Source organism: Psammomys obesus, unplaced genomic scaffold (assembly GCF_907164565.1).
Source record: "Psammomys obesus unplaced genomic scaffold, mPsaObe1.curated_primary_1811, whole genome shotgun sequence".
In the NCBI taxonomy this organism is placed as follows: Eukaryota; Metazoa; Chordata; class Mammalia; order Rodentia; family Muridae; genus Psammomys; species Psammomys obesus.
Window position 1 is genome coordinate 52,389,548 of NW_026587216.1, and position 18,383 is coordinate 52,407,930.

At 41.6% G+C, this 18,383-nt stretch overlaps 1 protein-coding gene across 1 annotated transcript in view; it reads left to right on the forward strand.

Annotated features, from left to right (window-relative positions):
• The window catches only part of Gpr63 (G protein-coupled receptor 63), a 44,233-nt gene that overhangs the window by 580 nt on the left and 25,270 nt on the right, over positions 1 to 18,383 (forward strand). The window lies entirely within an intron of this gene.

Here is an 18,383-nt window from a genome sequence, read left to right on the forward strand (position 1 = left end):
GGGCGAGGCTCCCGGCGGGGCCCCCGGCGGGGCCGCGGCTTCCCCGGCCTCCCGCGCCCCGCGGCGCACGGGCCTCCGGATCCCCGGCGCTCCGGCGGGGGCCGGGGCGAGCAGAGCCCCGCCGAGGGCTGGGATCCCCGGGAACTTTCCCGCCACCGGCTCTCCACTCCCGGCTGAGACTCGGCGTGTTCGCCCGGGTGGTGGGTGGTGGTGAGACATCGCTCCCAGGGCTGGTCCAGTTTTCAAAGTGATCGGTTAGTCTTTGATGGACTGTTTGGACAGTCTGAAATACTTAGGAAATAAGGGCTTTCGCGTCTGGATGCACTTTTCCCCGGAGAGGTAGGGTGAGGTTTAGCGGTAGCCTTCTAAAACAAGATTGTCTTTGTTTATTGGCGAGTTTGCTTCTTCATGTCTTGGACTAAGCATGCTCCAACTTCTTAAGGATTTTAGAAATAATATTTCTAAAAGTGATAAAATCTAGTTTATTGCATAATAGGACTTTGTTTCAGGGAGTTTTACCCATCCATGCAGGAGGTAAGTAATCATTTGGGAAAATGTGATAGAAAGTTCATACAGCAGGGACGGTCTTTCTCCACGTGCCGTGTCCCGTATGTGAAGGACGCCCCACATGCTCACCTTGCTGGCCTCTCTACCCTCGGTTCCCGTGTTCTGTGCTCTCCAGTTAGAGTGGTCATCTGATGTCAGCTGGAACTCAAAAGTACTGATAAAGTGTTCTGTGCTGTGTTGCACCGAATTCCATAGCCCACGTTTTATTGACAGACTTGATTGTATCATCTAGTTCACTTTGAACAATAAGAATCAAACTCGAGGCCTCAGATCCTGAAGTGTTTAAAGTAAGTTCTTAGGCGTAAACTTCATATGTAGTTTTGTGGAGGAAAGATACCTGCTGCGCAAATAGTCAAGATAGTTGAGGAAGTGTCTTGTCTTTACATCGAAGTTATGAAATAACAGAAAGAGCCACTAATACTGTAAAAAACTGGAACATTGATTTTTGTCTTGAAATATAATTTTGTCGCCTTGCTGTTGTATATACCAGAATTTAAGATTAAAACACTAGTTTAAGCATTTTCTTGTAATTCTCAGTCGACATTCTTGGAGAACAATTTCCTCAGAAGTCATATACTTAAAGCTCTGACTCTGGGCGCAGCTGTCCCCTCAGTTGCTTGGACTCCAGGCAAGTTGGTAAGAATCTGATGTTGTAAAGGTGGTTCCTAGAGTGCCTAGAATTGTGCTGCTGAGTGTGACCACTTCGAGACTGTACAGGTCTATTTGACGCGAGACACATGTTTTATGCAGATTCTTTTGAGCCCTTTCTCGGTTCACGTCTGCATGCATATGGATTTATGTGGGTTTTGCAATGATGTCGCACAAGCATGTACCTGTCATCTGTTTCTCTGACTCCTGTCACAGGGAAACCATTCAGGGACACAGGGATACATGTTCACAAAGAACAGCAGACCTAAACGAGTTAGAAACTAAAAATAGTTCTTGTTGGGGCTTTTATCTTTGCACATTTTAGTTTAAGAACACTGCTTTCTGACAAACCTGTGAACTCTTAAAAGCTTGGGCTGGCCTGCCATCCACCAGTAATCTTAAACACACATTTATCTGTCAAAGCAGTCTCACCACTGGGTGATTGAATCAGGCACTTCTCAGCTTCAAAAAATTACCATTAGTACGTGAATCTCCAGGTAAAACTTTGTTTTAGTTTTTCAGCACGTAAGAAATGATCTCTGGTGATTCTTTCCTAAGTTTAGAGTATAGAAAGTAGCAAACCTAGGGGAGGTTCTTTGTTCCCCTTTAAACACCGTAATGTTGATGGGGTTTGGTGTTTGAGAATGGTCCACTGAGGTTAACTAGTAATCATGCAGTGCTGCGGTCACTGTTAGGGATGACAAGATCTTCCTTCTTTGGAACATTCAGCGCTTTCCGCAGACTTTCAGCATCTGCATGAACACTAGTGATGGAACCAATAACCCATTCAAGTGGTTTTATTTTTGCTGGGTGTTTGGGAAATATGTTCGCATTTGCTTTTGCTAGAAATGTTCCAAGTGGTGTTCATCATAACCTCCCCTCTCCCTGCTTTTGACAACCAAGATTAGCGTAAGTTCTTAGAGTTCTCTTAAAATACATTAGAAGTTCCTCAGTTTGCACATCATGTCTCTTAGCTTTTTTTAAAATCACATTTGAAATGCTCAAGTAGGAAACGCCTTTTGAAGCTTGGGAACTAGTTTACAGCCTTTTGAAACAGAGAGCATCTTGGTCAGTTAGTTTGAATTCCTTGGGAAGTTTCGGCTTAAGGTCAGATGTGTCTTTAATTTGAACTGGATAATGCACAAAATCAGTGCTCTTGCAACCACAAAACATGAAGAACATTCCACATAATTTGCATTGTGGGCAGCCCAGCATGTTTTAGCTGGCTTGAGGCAGCAGGCCACACTTGTAAAAAAATGGTTTCTCAAGTTGGAAAGAAGCTGCTTCTGTCTTTGAGCATGGCACACAGGGCAAAGTGCCTTTTGCCTCTACACCAATAGATATGGACAAAACTGGCAAGTGTGCATTTTCGTTTGTATGGCAGGAGGTTTAGAAATCTACAGAATGATACTCCAGTACACTGGAGAGCTCATTCATGGTCATTGCAAATGTCAGGAGCATTTAGGTGGGATTTTAATATAGTTTGCAGGTTTGGGCAGAAATAGGTGTATTTGCAATTACGGTCATCTGTTGAAAATTTTTGTTTTCGGCATTTCCTTTGACAGATAATGTAAAACAGATTATACCCTTCTAGGCCCCATTGAGATTTAGAAGGTACCTCGCCAGATCCTGTATCAATCACGTGACCTCTATGATTCTTAGGTTAATTTCCAGTTGTAACCCTTATCATTTTTGTCATGTGTCTGACTTGCTGTTTGGGGATTTTCGACCAAAGCTTCTTGGTTAGCTTTTTTCATCTGACCAGGTGAGCTCAGTCTGTATCATGAAAGCCCTGGGAGGAATCCGCTTTGAAGGGCTTGGTGCAGAACAGACAGACAGACAGACAGACAGATATCAATCTGCGTTGTAGTGGCTACTCTCAAAGGGAGACACCCCCATCTTGCCCTACATTCTTAAAGAAAAAGAAAGCCTAGGAGATTTTAGAGAAAGAACATTAATAGGCATTTTAAATTGCCTGAAATTTGGATGAGAATTATGATTTTGACTGGAAATTACCTAAGAAACAATTGAGTTGTTTGTTGGATACCTTGTTCTGTGTCCAGGCTAAGGTGTCTCCTGCATGTTCTTTGCTCTCTGGTGGTCCTGGAAGGATGTAGGTATAAAGGCTACTGGTGCCTTCCAGAGGGAAATGTTTGCCTGGATGTCTACAATACAATTCATTCTTTCCATTGTTTTATCTTGTTGCCTTCTCATCCAGGTATCAAGGAAAACATTCTGCTTGCTCCGTTAAACAATCTAAGAGTCCAGTGTCTAACACTTGCAAGAGTCCATTCCTGAGTTTTTCAGCTCATTACCTCTTAATACTTGCTCACCATCATTGCGTTGTCGTCCAGTTGTTCATGGTGTATTACGAGCGTTCGATCTCAGATTTTCTCGTTTTATGTAATTTGAGTAATGTTGCCCCCACTTAAAGCTGAAATACTGTCGATAGTGTCTTCCTTCTATTTCTTTATTTTATGTGTATTTACATCCTCACGCTATAATAGTTTTTCTCATCATAGAAATGACACGTGTTTATAGAAAATCTATCCAGATTAGCAAAAAGAGAATGATATCCAGAGATAATTATGTTAGCATTTTATTGTATGTTTCATATATATGTGGAAAATATTTTAGTTTCTACCTTTATGCATTGCTTTGTAGCCACTTTCCACGTCATGAAGTGATGTACAGAGCTGTGTGTGTCGAAGGCTGGTTTCTGTGGATGCACAGTGATTTAGTGCACACGTGTCATGATAGCAGACAGGTGCTGCTGTCTCTCTGTCACCATCCCAGCTTCACCCATCACCTCCTCCCCTCCCTTCCTCCTCCTCTGCTACTGTAGGGCAAGGAATATCTTTTTATAGCTCAATTTTTGTACTCTTCTGAGGCTATTTATGTTGAGTAATATCCAACTGCAGAGGGTTTTGGAGGGCTACAAATAAGGACCCTGACCTGAAGGTACTTTATTATTCCCAGTGTAAAATCTGGTGACCCGCCCACGTGCCTTTCCTTTTTTTCTATAGGTTTTCCTTTTCTTCAGATAGTAGACCCAAGTTAGAATTTCAAGACTGTTCTTATTAACATTTTATCTAAACATTATAACCCCAGATGTTCAGAGATTTAGCCTCAATCCCAGACCATCCATTAGTGTTCAGTTACAGCTGTAAATGCTATTTCCATTTAAGGAAATACAGCAGTTTACAGTGCTGTGGTGAGAATGTTTTTTCTCTTTCAATTTCAGTCTCCTTTACTCTACCCATCCTAGTCCTCTGGTCCACCCACATTGAGACATACATAAGTGCTTGAGATTAAGTGAATATTGCTTATTTTCTAGTCGTGTTTAAAACTTAAAGATTTTTTTTTCTTACCTATGACACCAGCTGTTGTACTCTTAACTTTGATAATAAATGTCTAAGGTTTAAATGCACAGAACTTAGCTCTGAGCTTTGTCTGCGCATGTGGCTCTATATTTAATCCATATCCTTACACTGATTTTTCTTCCCTCTGTCAGTGATATAATATACTATTTCTTAGCCAGAAATCATCTTTGAAACAAGATACGTGTCATGCTGATTGTTTTTAAGATGTGGTTATTTTGGCAACAGAACAAGAGACACAAAATGGGCATCGATAGGAAAAGAACACATGACATGACTCTAAGAAGTACATGGCTGTGATTCCCATGTCCAGTCTTTGTTTTTAGCATTTAGCATCAGTTGTGGAAGTTAAGCATGCTCTTCCCTCTGTCTCTCTCTGTTTCTCTCTGGCTTTCTTTTTTTCTCGTCCTCCCTTTCCTGCCCCTCTCTCTCTTCCTCTCTCTTATTTCTGGCCCAGTTTTTTTTTCCACCATGGAACAGGTGTACATATCTTTGTCTAAAGTCAAGCTTAGTTCACTATTTTCTTCCAAGCTGGTGTTTTACTGACTTTGCACTTGCAAATTTTCTTTCTTTCTTTCTTCTTCTTCATTTTTTTTTTTTTTTTTTTTTTTTTTTTACTTAGTTGAATATCATTTCTCTCTTTACTATCACAAAGAACTGTGTTTGGGTTAGTTTCTATTTTGTTCCTGGGACACAGACCTAATAAAAATGGCCTAATGTGGGAAGAGTTTATTTTGCTCATGGCTTCAGGAGTTCTAGTCCAAGTTGACCTGTCTCTGTTGCTTTAGGCCTAAAGTGAGGGGAATCTCATGGTGTAATGAGCATATGGAAATGGCTGTTCACCTCAGGGAAGTCAGGAAACTAAGAGAGAGGCAGGGAGAGACCAGCAAAAAGATACAGTCCCCAAGGACATCATCCCAGTGACCTACTTCTTCAAACTAGGCCTCATCCTCAGAGCTTTCAGCATCTCCCCCTTCCCGCTGTAAAGTCTTGAAGCTGTGACTGCATCAGCGGGTTTTTCCGTTGATTAGGGAACAGCTCTCTCTCTCTCTCTCTTTAACTTTTATTAATTACACTTTATTCACTTTGTATCCCCCCCAATCCCCTCCTCCTCCCCTCCTAATTCTACCTTCCTTCCCCCTTCTTCAGGCATGCCCTTCCCCAAATCCACTGATAGGGGAGGTCCTCCTCTCCTTCCTTCTGATCTTAGTCTATCAGATCTCATCAGAAGTGGCTGCATTGTCATCTTCTGTGGCCTGGTAAGTCTGCTTCCCCCTCGGGGGAAGTGGTCAAAGAGAAGGCCAACCAGTTTATGTCAGAGGCAGTCCCTGTTCCCATTACTATGGAACCCACTTGGACACTGAATTGCCATGGGCTACATCTGTGCAGGGGTTCTAGATTATCTCCATGCATGGTACTTGGTTGGAGTATGAGTCTCTGGGAAGACCCCTGTGTTCAAATTTTCTTGTTCTGTTGCTCTCCTTGTGGAGTTCCTGTCCACTCCAGATCTTACTATTTCCCACTTCTTTCATAAGATTCCATGCACTCTGCCCAACAGTTGGCCACAAGTCTCAGCATCTGCTTTGATAGTCTGCAGGGCAGAACCTTTCAGAGGCCCTCTGTGGCAGGTTTCTAACTTGTTTCCTGTTTTCTTCTTCTGATGTCCATCCTCTTTGCCTTTCGGGATGGGGATTGAGTGTTTTAATCAGGGTCTTCCCTCTTGATTAGTTTCTTTAGATGTACAGATTTTAGTAGGTTTATCCTATATTACATGTCTATATGAGTGAGTATGTTCCGTGTGTGTCTTTCTGCTTATGGGATACATCACTCAGGATGATCCTTTCCAGTTCCCACCATTTACCTGCAAAGTTCATGATTTCCTTATTTTTAATTGCTGAGTAATATTCCATTGTGTAGATGTACCACAATTTCTGCATTAGGGAACAGCTCTTAAGACCCACTCGCCTCTGAATGATCAGATCCACACTGGCTAGCTGATGACCAACCTGTAACACTTGAATGTTGCGGGGAGCACTTCACATCTAAGCCACAGCAGTGTCTTTGTATGTTGGCATGGATGTACTAGGCATGCACAGATTGAACAGGCACATTTTTTTTCCTATGAGGTGACTCCGCATTTATGGGAAAGTGCAGAATATCATCTTAAAACCAATGTTGCTGCTGCTTCATCCAAAAATAGATCAGTTCTTACTTTTGTTTACTTGGGGATTTTATGCTATTTTAACTACATTTATGAGTGTCTGTTGTACATTTTCTCACTTCTATGATTTTGGGATTCATCAGTGTCATCTGCACTAAAGTTTATTCTTGTGTGTTTTTGTATGAATTTTACAATTTAATTACTTTAATAAAAAGTATTTGTCATTATTATTGTGTTTTAAAAGAGAGACACAAATGTTCCATATATTATAAAATAAGTTTCTGGCTTTCCGTGGTACCTCTCATCATTTTCCATTAGATTGCTGCTAATCTATGCTTCTCTTTCTTCCTTTTAAAATATTGTAGTATATAATTTCTCTGAACTTACAGCTTTGCTATCTCTGTAATGTGCTTATTTCTTCAATGGCTTTTGGGTTTATTTCACTCTATTCTGATCTTTTAGGTTGTGTGCCTTGCTCTTGCTTTATTCAAAGACTATATACAGAGTCTCTTCAAATCACTATTTTAACTCTTTATCAATATTTAAAAAAATCTTGTAACTCTAAGTATTTTCTATGGTTTCTTTTAATTAACCAACTAATTAGTTATGTGTATGGGTGTCTTGCCTGCTGTGTCTGTGTGCCATGTGTGTGCAGTACCTGTGGAGGCAAGAAGAGGACAACAGATTCCTTGGGACATAGATGGTTATCATATGCCATTTGGGTGCTAGGAATTGAACCTGAGTCCTCTAGCTGATCAACCAGTGCTCTTAACTACTGAGGTATCTTTCCAGCTATCTATCTATCTATCTATCTATCTATCTATCTATCTATCTATCTATGTATCTATCTATCATTATTATTTTGATTGAAGTTCTTAAGACTGGAAGTTCTGAATATATATTTCTGTTCTGCTTGGTTTCTGTTTGAGACCTGCTCAGACAAATTTTTCTGTAGCGCCAGTTCTTTGATACTTTTTAGCACTGTGGGCTACAGCAGGTCTTCCTTTAGAAATAATCCTTTTGTTTCTAATTGCTTTGTTTAACTCTTTATGTTTAGTAATGTTTTTGTTTTCTGCTTAATCATTCAACTACTGATATTTTAATAATGGATTTATCAATTTCATTTGGATAATTAATGCTTTGCTTTTATGAGGACTTTTATTAGGTGCATTTGTGATAAATTAAACCTTTTTGTCCTTTATAATAACTTTACATCTGACATTGCTATTTGACATAAAATCTTTTTCCTCTGACATTAATGACGATACATTGTTCCATATAGATTGTATTTGATTTTCTATGCCATTCCTTCTGCAAGTGAAGATGGCCGTGTGTCGTTATGTTTTTGGATGTGTCTCTTGTTAATGTGATATAGCTGAATCTGCTTTTCACTGGAGAACTTACTTCTTTGTGTTTTGAGTGAATATTGTTATATTAGATTCAGTTATGATCTATAGTCATAAGTTATTTCCTTGCCATCTCTGCATCTTCTTTCCTTGCTTATTGTCTTTTGGCTAGACTGACCCCTCTTTCATTTTTAGTATTTTGTTTACTAAATGAGCTTAAGGTACTGGTTGGATGCTCTGTGTTCTTTCAGTGAGGAGCCAGATACTTTTATTATGAAGAGTCATCTGTATTCATGTGTATCATAGTATCTTTTTCCTCTATTGTAGAATTGAATTGTATACTCCGAATGTACATATGGAAGGTCTAAGTCCCAGCATTTGGAGATTATGCTTCTAAATGAGGTAATTCTTGTTCATGGACTTGTAAGGGTGAGGCCATCTGGGAAAATCAGACAGAGATGTTTGCCGAATCTCCCACAACCCCCTGCGTGTTGAGGAGTGAGGCCTCATGAAAGTGCATTGCTGAGGGACTCATGAGGACTTTACCCGTTAGGAAGGAACTGTCCTGATGCCACTTTCATCTTGGACTTTAGCTTCCAGAGCTGTGAGGAATGCTTTTATTGTTTAAGCTGCTTACGCTGCATGTTCTAGGAGACCTAATCTTCCTAATAAGGAAGATGACTTATTCCTAAGAGCAATGTACGCAACCCACCCCAGTTTATTTCTTGTTAATATTATGAATGTCCTTTCTCACCTTCCTTGTGTATCAGGCCTTCTGTTTGGAGATTTTTTTTTTTGTCTGAAAAATATCCTTACTTTTCCTTTGCTGAGTGAGTATGTGGGGAGAATTTGTTTATAATAATAATTTTAATTACCTTCTTTCTTGAAGAGAGATCCTCTGGGTATTAAATTTCTTTTTGACAGATAATTACTTGCAGCACATCACAAAATATAATTCCATCGTCCTCTACATTTTATTATTGCCGTGGAGAATTAAGCCCCTAAGCCTGTGCTGCCTCTTTTGTCAGGGAAACTGGGTTTTCCTAAGACCTTTTTTTTTTTTTCCTGAGCATCCTAACCCAGCATGCATTTATTTATTTATTTATTTATTTATTTATTTATTTATTTATTTATTTATTTATTTTTGACTATGCAGGGAAATACTTTTTAATCAGTAGATATCCAACAAGATTGTAAAATTCTTGCTTGTTCAGCAGTTGGACAAAACAGTCCTATAAGTTACTCTATTTTCACTGGTTCTTTTTTTTGTATTTTTTATTTTATTTTATTTATTATTATTATTATTATTATTATTATTATTAATTACACTTTATTCATTTTGTATCCCCCCATAAGCCCCTTCCTCCTCCCCTCCTGATCCCACCCTCCTTCCCCTTTCTTCATGCATGCCCCTCCCCAAGTCCACTGATAGGGGAGGTCCTCCTCTCCTTCCTTCTGATCTTAGTCTATCAGATCACATCAGGAGTGGCTGCATTGTCTTCTTCTGTGTCCTGGTAAGGCTGCTCCCCCCTCAGGGGGAGGTGATCAAGGAGCAGGTCAATCAGTTTATGTCAGAGGCAGTCCCTCTTCCCATTACTATGGAACCCACTTGGACACTGAATTGCCATGGGCTACATCTGTGCAGGGGTTCTAGATTATCTCCATGCATGGTACTTGGTTGGAGTATGAGTCTCTGGGAAGACCCCTGTGTTCAAATTATCTTGTTCTGTTGCTCTCCTTGTGGAGTTCCTGTCCCCTCCAGCTCTTACTATTTCCCACTTCTTACATAAGATTCCATTCACTCTGCCCTCCTAAGACCTTTTAAAGACGTTCTCTCCACAGTGATAATCGCCTGTGTGGGTGCGTGTGTGTACCTGTGCACATGTGTGTTATGAATTTCAATCTGTTGTTTCTGAGTGGGAGTTAATGAACAACCATTATCCTGTTAGGCATCAGATTGACTTCATTTAAATATTAGAATTTTTGGTAATTCTGAAAACTTCCACTTATCCTATAAATATTATTTATGATAATCTTACACTCCAGTTGCATGTTTATTAGACCTTTTATAGTTCTCATTGTCTCATCTCTTATACTTCTAATTTACTTTTCACTCACACATGTCTCTTCCTGGCTTTCAGGAAAGTGTCCATTCTAAGGTATAGTTAATTCATTTCAGTAATAAGCCATTTTATTCCTTCACTTTAATATCATGCATATTTAATTTCAACATTATTTTTGGTACTTTCCCAGATCTGCTTAATATTAATCCCTTAATGTTTAGTGTGTTCCTTGTCTAAAAATTCTGTACCTGGAGTCTTTGTAGGTTTCTGTTTTTTCTTCCTTTCTGTTGCTGTGATGAAATACTCTGACTAAGAGCAATCAGGGTAAGGAAGGAAAGGATTCATTTGCTTATCTTCTGGGTCACAGTCCATCACTGAAAGAGTCAGGGAAGGGACTCGGACAGGAGCTCGGAGCAGACTCAGGAGGCCAGCTTGTTGCCCTGTCTCTGCTGATGCTCAGCTAGTTTTTATATATCCAGGGCCACCTGCCTAGGGACAGAGCTGCCCACAGTAGGCTGCGACATCCCACACTAATTAGCAAGACAACCCCTGGAGACATTCCCACAAGGATATAGCTTTCCTCTCAGATGACCCCAGGCTTTGTTTAGATGACAGGTAAAGTTAACCAGGACAAGCATACGACTTCCTTCTGCTCTTACTGCTCTCATTGATTTGATGTTCTGTGGGGTTACTCTGCCCGACTGTTATCTGGAAGTAGTTCTCTCCCCAGTAGCAGATGAGCTCCTGCAATGGAGACACGCTGGCTTCCCGACCAGCTTGGGTGCCATCCTTGTCTGGGATGGACCAGATTGTTGAACCAGATTGTTCCTGGAGGATTTTTCTTTCCCTTTTCAGGACTGTTTATGGGTACAGATCACTTAGAAAGATTGTTTTGCTTCTCCTGTTTTGTAGCAGGATGAAGACCTGCAGTATTCTTTTCTATCTCTTGTAACATGGTGAGGCTTTTATTTCTTTATAAGCTTTAAGGAAATATGATTCTTTAATGTCTCTGGTTGTTGTTAAAGTCATGTGGAAAACAGAATCTTGTGATTGCAACTCAGGTCATTTAAATTTGATTATACTGAAGGCACTATTTTGCTTCTGCGGTAAAGCGACACATATAAGATTAAATATCTTTGTTGTTCGGGTTAATAAGCAAGCCACAACCACCAGCATAGGGCTTTGCTTTTGAAAGTAAAAAAGCTTAGGTAGAAAAGACGGTACATGTCTGTAAACCCAGCACTAGGAGACTCAGGCAGAAGGATTGTGAGTTCAAAGCTATCCTAGGTAGGCTACCTACTTTTGAAGAGAGCCTAGGTTACGTAATAAGAACCTGTTTTAAAAACCAGGAAAATGAAGCCATACTTATATTAATGTACTAAAGTAGGAAGACACAGCAGTTCCTTTCCCTTTCCTTTTAGCTTCAATTTTGTTTTTTGTCATTTTTTTTTTAATTGATAACTGTCGAAATTTCTGTGTAGGAACCTGGACCTGGCCCTTCACTGAAACGTAATTTTATTTACAGCCCTTTAACATTTAGTTTTATATTTCATTGTTTTTAGGTTCAAATGCTGAACCTTTAAAAAAAACTATTTAGCTTCATCTACCAGTTTGAAAGGCACAGGCACTCAGGGTTAGCTAACTATTGCTTATGATTTTTGTGTTTTGCTTTAGCAATGGTTGTGAGGAAAGTTGAAACTGGTCTGTATTGCCTCATTTCGGTCCTTAGAAGTTAATCACAGAACACTGGGATGACCCAGGGTAGTTCAGTTTTGAGAAGGGATTACTCGGTGCTTATTTCAAATTATTGTACCCTGGTAAACATTTTCAGAAATATTTCTTTGTCATTTTATTTTCATCTTATCCTTATTGCCATGTTTGAGTATGTCATGTCTCAGAAAGGTGAATCTTCTTATGTTGGAGCTTTAATGCCAAATGCCGTGGTGTTGAGAAGTAGAATTTTTGAGGTTAGGTTGTGATGTTCTCATGGGTGGACTGATGTTCTTGTTATGGAAGTAGTGTATACTCCAACAATTTGTTTATTATGGGGCTTTGGAGGGGGCTCAGTGGACAAAGCATGCTGTTCAGGTGGAAGGATGGAGTTTGGATCACCACGGGGTCCCTGGGGGAAGCTGGCTAGCCCGTGCAGCTGCAGCGGACAGTGCCAGGCTGCACCGTAGACCTGCCTGACCTGAGGTGAGCTTGTCTGCACATGAACACGCACATGAATGTGCTCCTACACTCACATGCACCTCCACGCATGTGAATACCCGTATATGCACATACACATGCAAAGGAAATAAGCAGTGGTTTTTCCATAAATGTGATTTTGCCCCTCTCAGAGTTTGTTTTTTTTTTTTAATTATTTGTTTTATTTTACATGCTTAGAGGTTTTACCTGCACCTGTACCTGATCACCATGTGTCCAGTGTCTTTGGAGGCCAGAAGATAGTACTGAATCTGTGCTGCTGGGGTTATAGACAGTCGTGAGCCACCATGTGTTTGGAGTCCTCTGGGAGAAGAGCCAGTGCTCTTACTGCTGGCTCTCTCTAGCTCCTTTGGCCTTTTGCAGCTGGTTTTTGTGTCCCTCTCTCTCTCTTTTCTCTTGTACAATGAGATGCCACACATGAGGGCCACTTGACATGACAGTCTTTTAATCACTCCCATAACTGTGACCTAAATAAATTCTCTTCATAAGTGACCGATCTTAGGTTTTCAGTTCTGTCCTGTCAGGCCAAAATGGACTAAGTGAGCACACTTAAGTTTCCCTTTCACCCTACACAATCCAGCACTACCTACAATACAATGTGAGTACCACTTTGGGTGTGAATAGACATTAGAAAGAGGACAAAGACCTCAGCCTTTGTGTTACCCAGTGTGTATTTACAATGAAATGGCAATAATAGCAAGCACAGCGGTGAAATGGAGATGGTTAATACTGTGAAACAAGAGCTGGAGAGGTGGCCCAGCTTGAGATCACATGCTACTTTAGCAGAGGACTCAAGTTTGGCTCCTGTCAGGAGGCTCACAGCCATTTGTTATTCCGACTCCAGGGGGAGCCAATGCCTGCGGCCTATGTGGACACCTGCATTCATGTACACATATCTCTATAAAGATATACATAACTTAAAAATAACAAAACTGAGTCTTTAAAGATAATATGAGATGGGCAATTGGCCTGATTCCCCTTTCAGTCATTATTCTATTCATCAGTGATTAGAATGAGTAGCCATCACTGAGTAATGAGAGCTGAGCTTTTACTCTGTGGTGCTCTTTTTTTTTAAATTTAATTTATTTACATATTTATTTATTACAGTTTATTCACTTTGTATCCCCACTATAGCCCCCTCCCTCATCTTCTCCCAGTCCCACCCACCCTGCCTCATTTCCCCCTATGCCCTTTCCCTAATCCCCTCATAAGAGAGGGCCTCCTCCCCTTCTATCTGACCCTAGCTTATTAGGTCTCATCAAGCCTGGCTGCATCATCTTCCTCTGTGGCCTGGCAAGGCTGCACTCCCCAGAGGGAGGTGATTAAAGAGCTGGCTACTGAGTTCATGTCAGAGACAGCCTCTGTACCCCTTACTAGGGTACCCACTTGGAAAATGAGGAGCAAATGGGCTTCCTTTAAACAGGAGGTCTAGGTCCTCTCCATGCATGGTCCTTAGTTGGAGTATTGGTCTCTGCAGGACCCCTGGGCTGAGGTATTTTTGGCTCTGTTGTTCTCCTTGTGAAGTTCCTGTCCCCTCCAGGTCTTTCTATCTCCCTCTTCTTCCATAAGGATTCTAGCACTCTGCCCAGTTTAATCATCATTCAGAAGGGCAAACAGGATAGACATTAGAAGTAGGAGGAGACAAGGAACAGGACAGGAGCCTTCCACAGGGAGCCTCTGAAAGACCCTACCTACCAGGGTATCGAAGAAGATCCTGAGACTCAGCCAAACTTTGGGCAGAATACTGGAATCTTTTTTTTTTTAAATCTTCCCTCATATATTACATTTCATTCCTTCCCTCCTGCAGTCTTTTCTCCAACTCCCTGCTCCACTCCCCCAGATTCACTCTTCCCTGCCTCCCCTCAGAAAAGAGCAAACCTCCCAGGGATATCAACCAAATTATGGTACAACAAGCTACAATAAGACCAGGCACATGCATATATCAAGGCTGGACAAGGCAACCCAGTAGGAGGAACAGGGTCTTACAAGCAAGCAAAACAGTCAGAGACAGTCCCCCACTCTTGCTGTTAGGATACCTGGAAGAACACCAGCTACTCAGCCTCCTTGATCTCTGGGGGTCCCCATGAATCCCAGGCAGTTGATTCTGTGGGCCTTGTTCCCTTGGTTTGTCCCTGACCACTCTTGTTCCTCCTATCCTTCCTCTCTTCCACAAGACTTCCGAGCTCTACCTAATGTTTCGCCTGTGGGACTCTGCATCTGCTCCCATCAGTTGATGGATGAAGTCTCTCTGGTCACTGTGGTCTGCTGGGCTCTGGTCCCAGCATTCTCTGAAGGCAGGACAAACTGCAGAGTAGGCTGAAGTTTTTGTGGCTGGTTGGTGTCCCAGGCCCTCCACACGAGGCCTTGCCTGCTCGCAGAAGATGGCGGGTTCAGGGTCGCAGCGTCCATATTCTCGCAGTCACTCTGCTAGAAGAATCCCATGGAGAGGGCCTGAGTAAGACGTAATGAAGCTGGCCAAAGTCCAGCTGGTGCAGTGGCATTCATCGTGATATTGATTGCCTTTGCTTTCCTCTTTTGTTAAGAAGGGATTCAGGAAGCTCAGTTCTGGTCGTTTGTGTGTGCACTTGTCACAGGCCAGTGAATCCCCTGTGGGCTCTGGGTCTTCAGTCTCACATAGTTGCCTCAGCACTTTGTGAAGTTGCCCAGCAGCTGCTGGCTCTTTTGTCTGAGGGCAGCAGGAACCTTACTGAAGGGCAACACTGTTTATGTCTCTACTGGTGGGAACCTCAGGGAGGGGCAAGTCCAGCCTCCCTCAGACCTTTTTCTCTTGAGAGTTTTGTGATGCGTGGTGAGATGTATTTCTTTGGTGTCTAGACTTCAGCTTTATTTATTTATTAAATGTTTTAACTTTATTTAAAGCTTTAAACGAATTTTATTTTATGTGCACGCACCTGTGGAGGTCATGACAGCTCTAGGTATTTAGTGCCTCTTGCCACCTGCTGGTTCATCTCGCTGTCCTGCCTGATTTTTTTCTAAGTTAAAAATGAATATTTCAGATTTTCTTTTGACAGTTTTTTTCTTTGCTAAGATATTTTTCTTGGCACTGAGCAGGGTTTATGTTGGGCATATGGAATCCTTTGCATTTACAGTGACTCTCTAAGTCATTGTGGCCTCTATATAAGACCAGTCTTTCTGGGTTACTTTGTGCACAGTAATCTTTATCAAATTGCAAAGTTTAAAAGTAGTAGAAATGTATTCGTGGAGGAGATAATTTTATAGATGAGTTTGGCCTTATGACAGAATTTAGTATAGAGAACCTTTCAGCTAGTGAAATTCTAAGAGACATGAAATATTCTTGTATTTAAGATTATTTGTTAACAAAAGTGATCTTCATGGGACCCCTAACAAACTGGAGCAGGGGCCATCCCTGACTTTGGTACCTGCCTCTGGACCCCTTCTTCCTAACCGGCTGCCTTGTCCAGCCTTGGGAGAAGAAGATGCTCTGAGTCCTAATGCAACTTGAGATAACAAGGTGGGTTGATATCAGTGGGAGGCCTTCCTGTGTCAGGGGAGAAAGGGAGGGGAGAAGGGGATGGAAAGGGAGGGCCTGGGAGAAGAGAAGGGAGGAGAAGCTGGGATTGGACTATAAAGTAAATAAACAACATAATAAAAGAAAAGCAAATCTAGTCTTCCCATTAGGAGTACCTGGGAGATAATGACCTCTGCTATGAAGACGTTGCCTTCTGCCAGGCACCCTGTACGTGGTGTTACTGCTCTTGGTAAAGGGCAGTAAAAAGTTATGTATTTTTTAATTACAGTTTATTCACTTTGTATCCCAGCTGTAGCCCCCTCCCTTGTCCCCTCTCAATCCCACCCACCCTTTCTCATCTCCTCCCATGCCCCTTTCCAAGTCCACTGAAACAGGAGATCCTCCTCCCCTTCCAACTAACCCTAGCCTATCAGGACTCATCAGGACTGGCTGCATTGTTTTCTTCTCTAGCCTGGTAAGGTTGCTCCCCCCTCATGGGGAGGTGATCAAAGAGCCAGTTTATGTCAGAGACAGTCCTTGTTCCCATTACTAGGTAACACACTTGAAGACTGGGTTGCCATGGGCTACATCTGAGCAGGCGTTCTAGGTTATCTCCATGCATAGTTATTGGTTGGAGTATCAGTCCCAGAAAAGACCCCTATGCCCAGATTTTTTTTTTTTTGTTCTGTTGCTATCCCTGTGAAGCTCCTGTCCCCTCCAGGTCTTTCTATCTCCCCCTTCTTTCATAAGATTCCCTGCACTCTGCCCAAAGTTTGGCTATGAGTCTCATCATCTGCTTTGATAGTCTGCAGGGCAGAGTCCTTCAGAGTCCCTCTATAGTAGGCTCCTGTCCTGTTCCCTGTTTTCTCTCTCTTCCGATGTCCATCCCATTTGTCTTTCTGAATGAAGATTGATAAAGGGCATTTTGAAACTTTCTACAAAATTATTTGTTAACAGTTCAGTTTTAGCAAACTTAAAAAGAATTTCTGGTCAGGATCCGTATTTGTTTTATAAAATTTTATCTAAGTATAGTGAAATGCTCTTGCTTGTGGTCATTATTTTCTTTCTTTCTTTTTTCTTATTCTCTGTGACCCCTCTCTTTTCTATTCCTTCCCCTCCCCACCAAAAAATAATATCTAATCCATATACCTTTGAAATTAAAACATAGCTCTCGGTTCAGTATGTGAATTTTTCCTGCAATGATGAACTTTAGCTAATGTCATAATAATGTTAGGACACCTGTACATGATAGGTTATGTTTCCTCATTTTGCACCCATGAGGCATCCTGCCCTTTGCAGCAATGAAGCATGGTGTAGCCCAGAGATTATTGGGTGTTTCTTGTGAGTTTCCTCACTAGACTTTCAAGTTTTGTAAGCTCAGAACTGTTTCATTATATCTGTTTTGTTCCTTCTCAGACTCAGAGATGAACAAATTGGAAGCCACAGTCTAAAACTCTAATGTCCCAAATGCTCTGAAATCCAAATATTTTCAAACCCAGTCATGCTCAAAAGTTTTGAGTTGCAGAATATTTCATATTGCAGATTTCAAAATATTCCGAATTCTAAAATGTTCCCAAATGATTGTAAACCTTTTGGATAGATGACAATCTATACATTCCATATAGAGAGAAGGAAGGGAAGGAGGGAGCAGGCAAGGGGAGGAAGGTGTCTTAATGAAGTAAATAAATTGAAAATTGAGTGTTAAAGGGCTATAGCACAGATTGGGTATCAGGGCGCAGTGAGCAAGTAAGGGTCATTTTAATTGTCATATAATGGCATTTTGGGCATTTGTGTCTTTGTCTCATTACTGCTTTGAGTACTAAAGCTGAAGTCGTCTTTCGTAAAGTTTTGAGCTTCAAGTATTTTAAGTATGACCTTAGATGTTTTAGAGTCTTCTTGTGCCTGCTGGAGTTATTTTGAGAAATGGCAGTGACTTGAGAAGTTATTTTGAGAAGTGGCAGTGACCTGCCACTTCCCTTGGTGTGCCTGCACTGGTCTCCAGCCCCGCTCCGCAGTGACATACAAAGAGCAGTGCGATCTTTAGATCTGAGCTTCTCTTTTCGCTTTACCTTTATAGCTCCCTGCTACAATGATGTGGACGTCCTCAGAGGGCCTGCTAGGAAGTTTCCACTATACCACATCAGAAGATGTGCCTGGGTGACTAGGGTGAGGTGGGATGGTGAAGTTGGGAGTATATCCAAGCGTCTGCATTGTCCAGAGGTTATGCTTGAACTACCTCAGAGGCATTTTCTGGGCTTAGAGTAGGAAAAAGACAGCAAGGTGTGTGTAATATGTCCCTGTCTGTTTGCTTTCTCTTTCTCTGTGTGTATATGTTCATGCAGGTTTGTGTACAAGTGAATGCATGTGGATGAGTGTATTTGTATGTGCACAGAGGCAGAGGTCGACGCCCAGTGCCTTCCTCGATTCTTCTCCAACTTAATATTTGAGGCAGGGTCTTTCAGGGCACCCAGAGCTCATCGATGTAGCCGGGCTGGCTGAGCTGCAAACTCCAGTTGTATG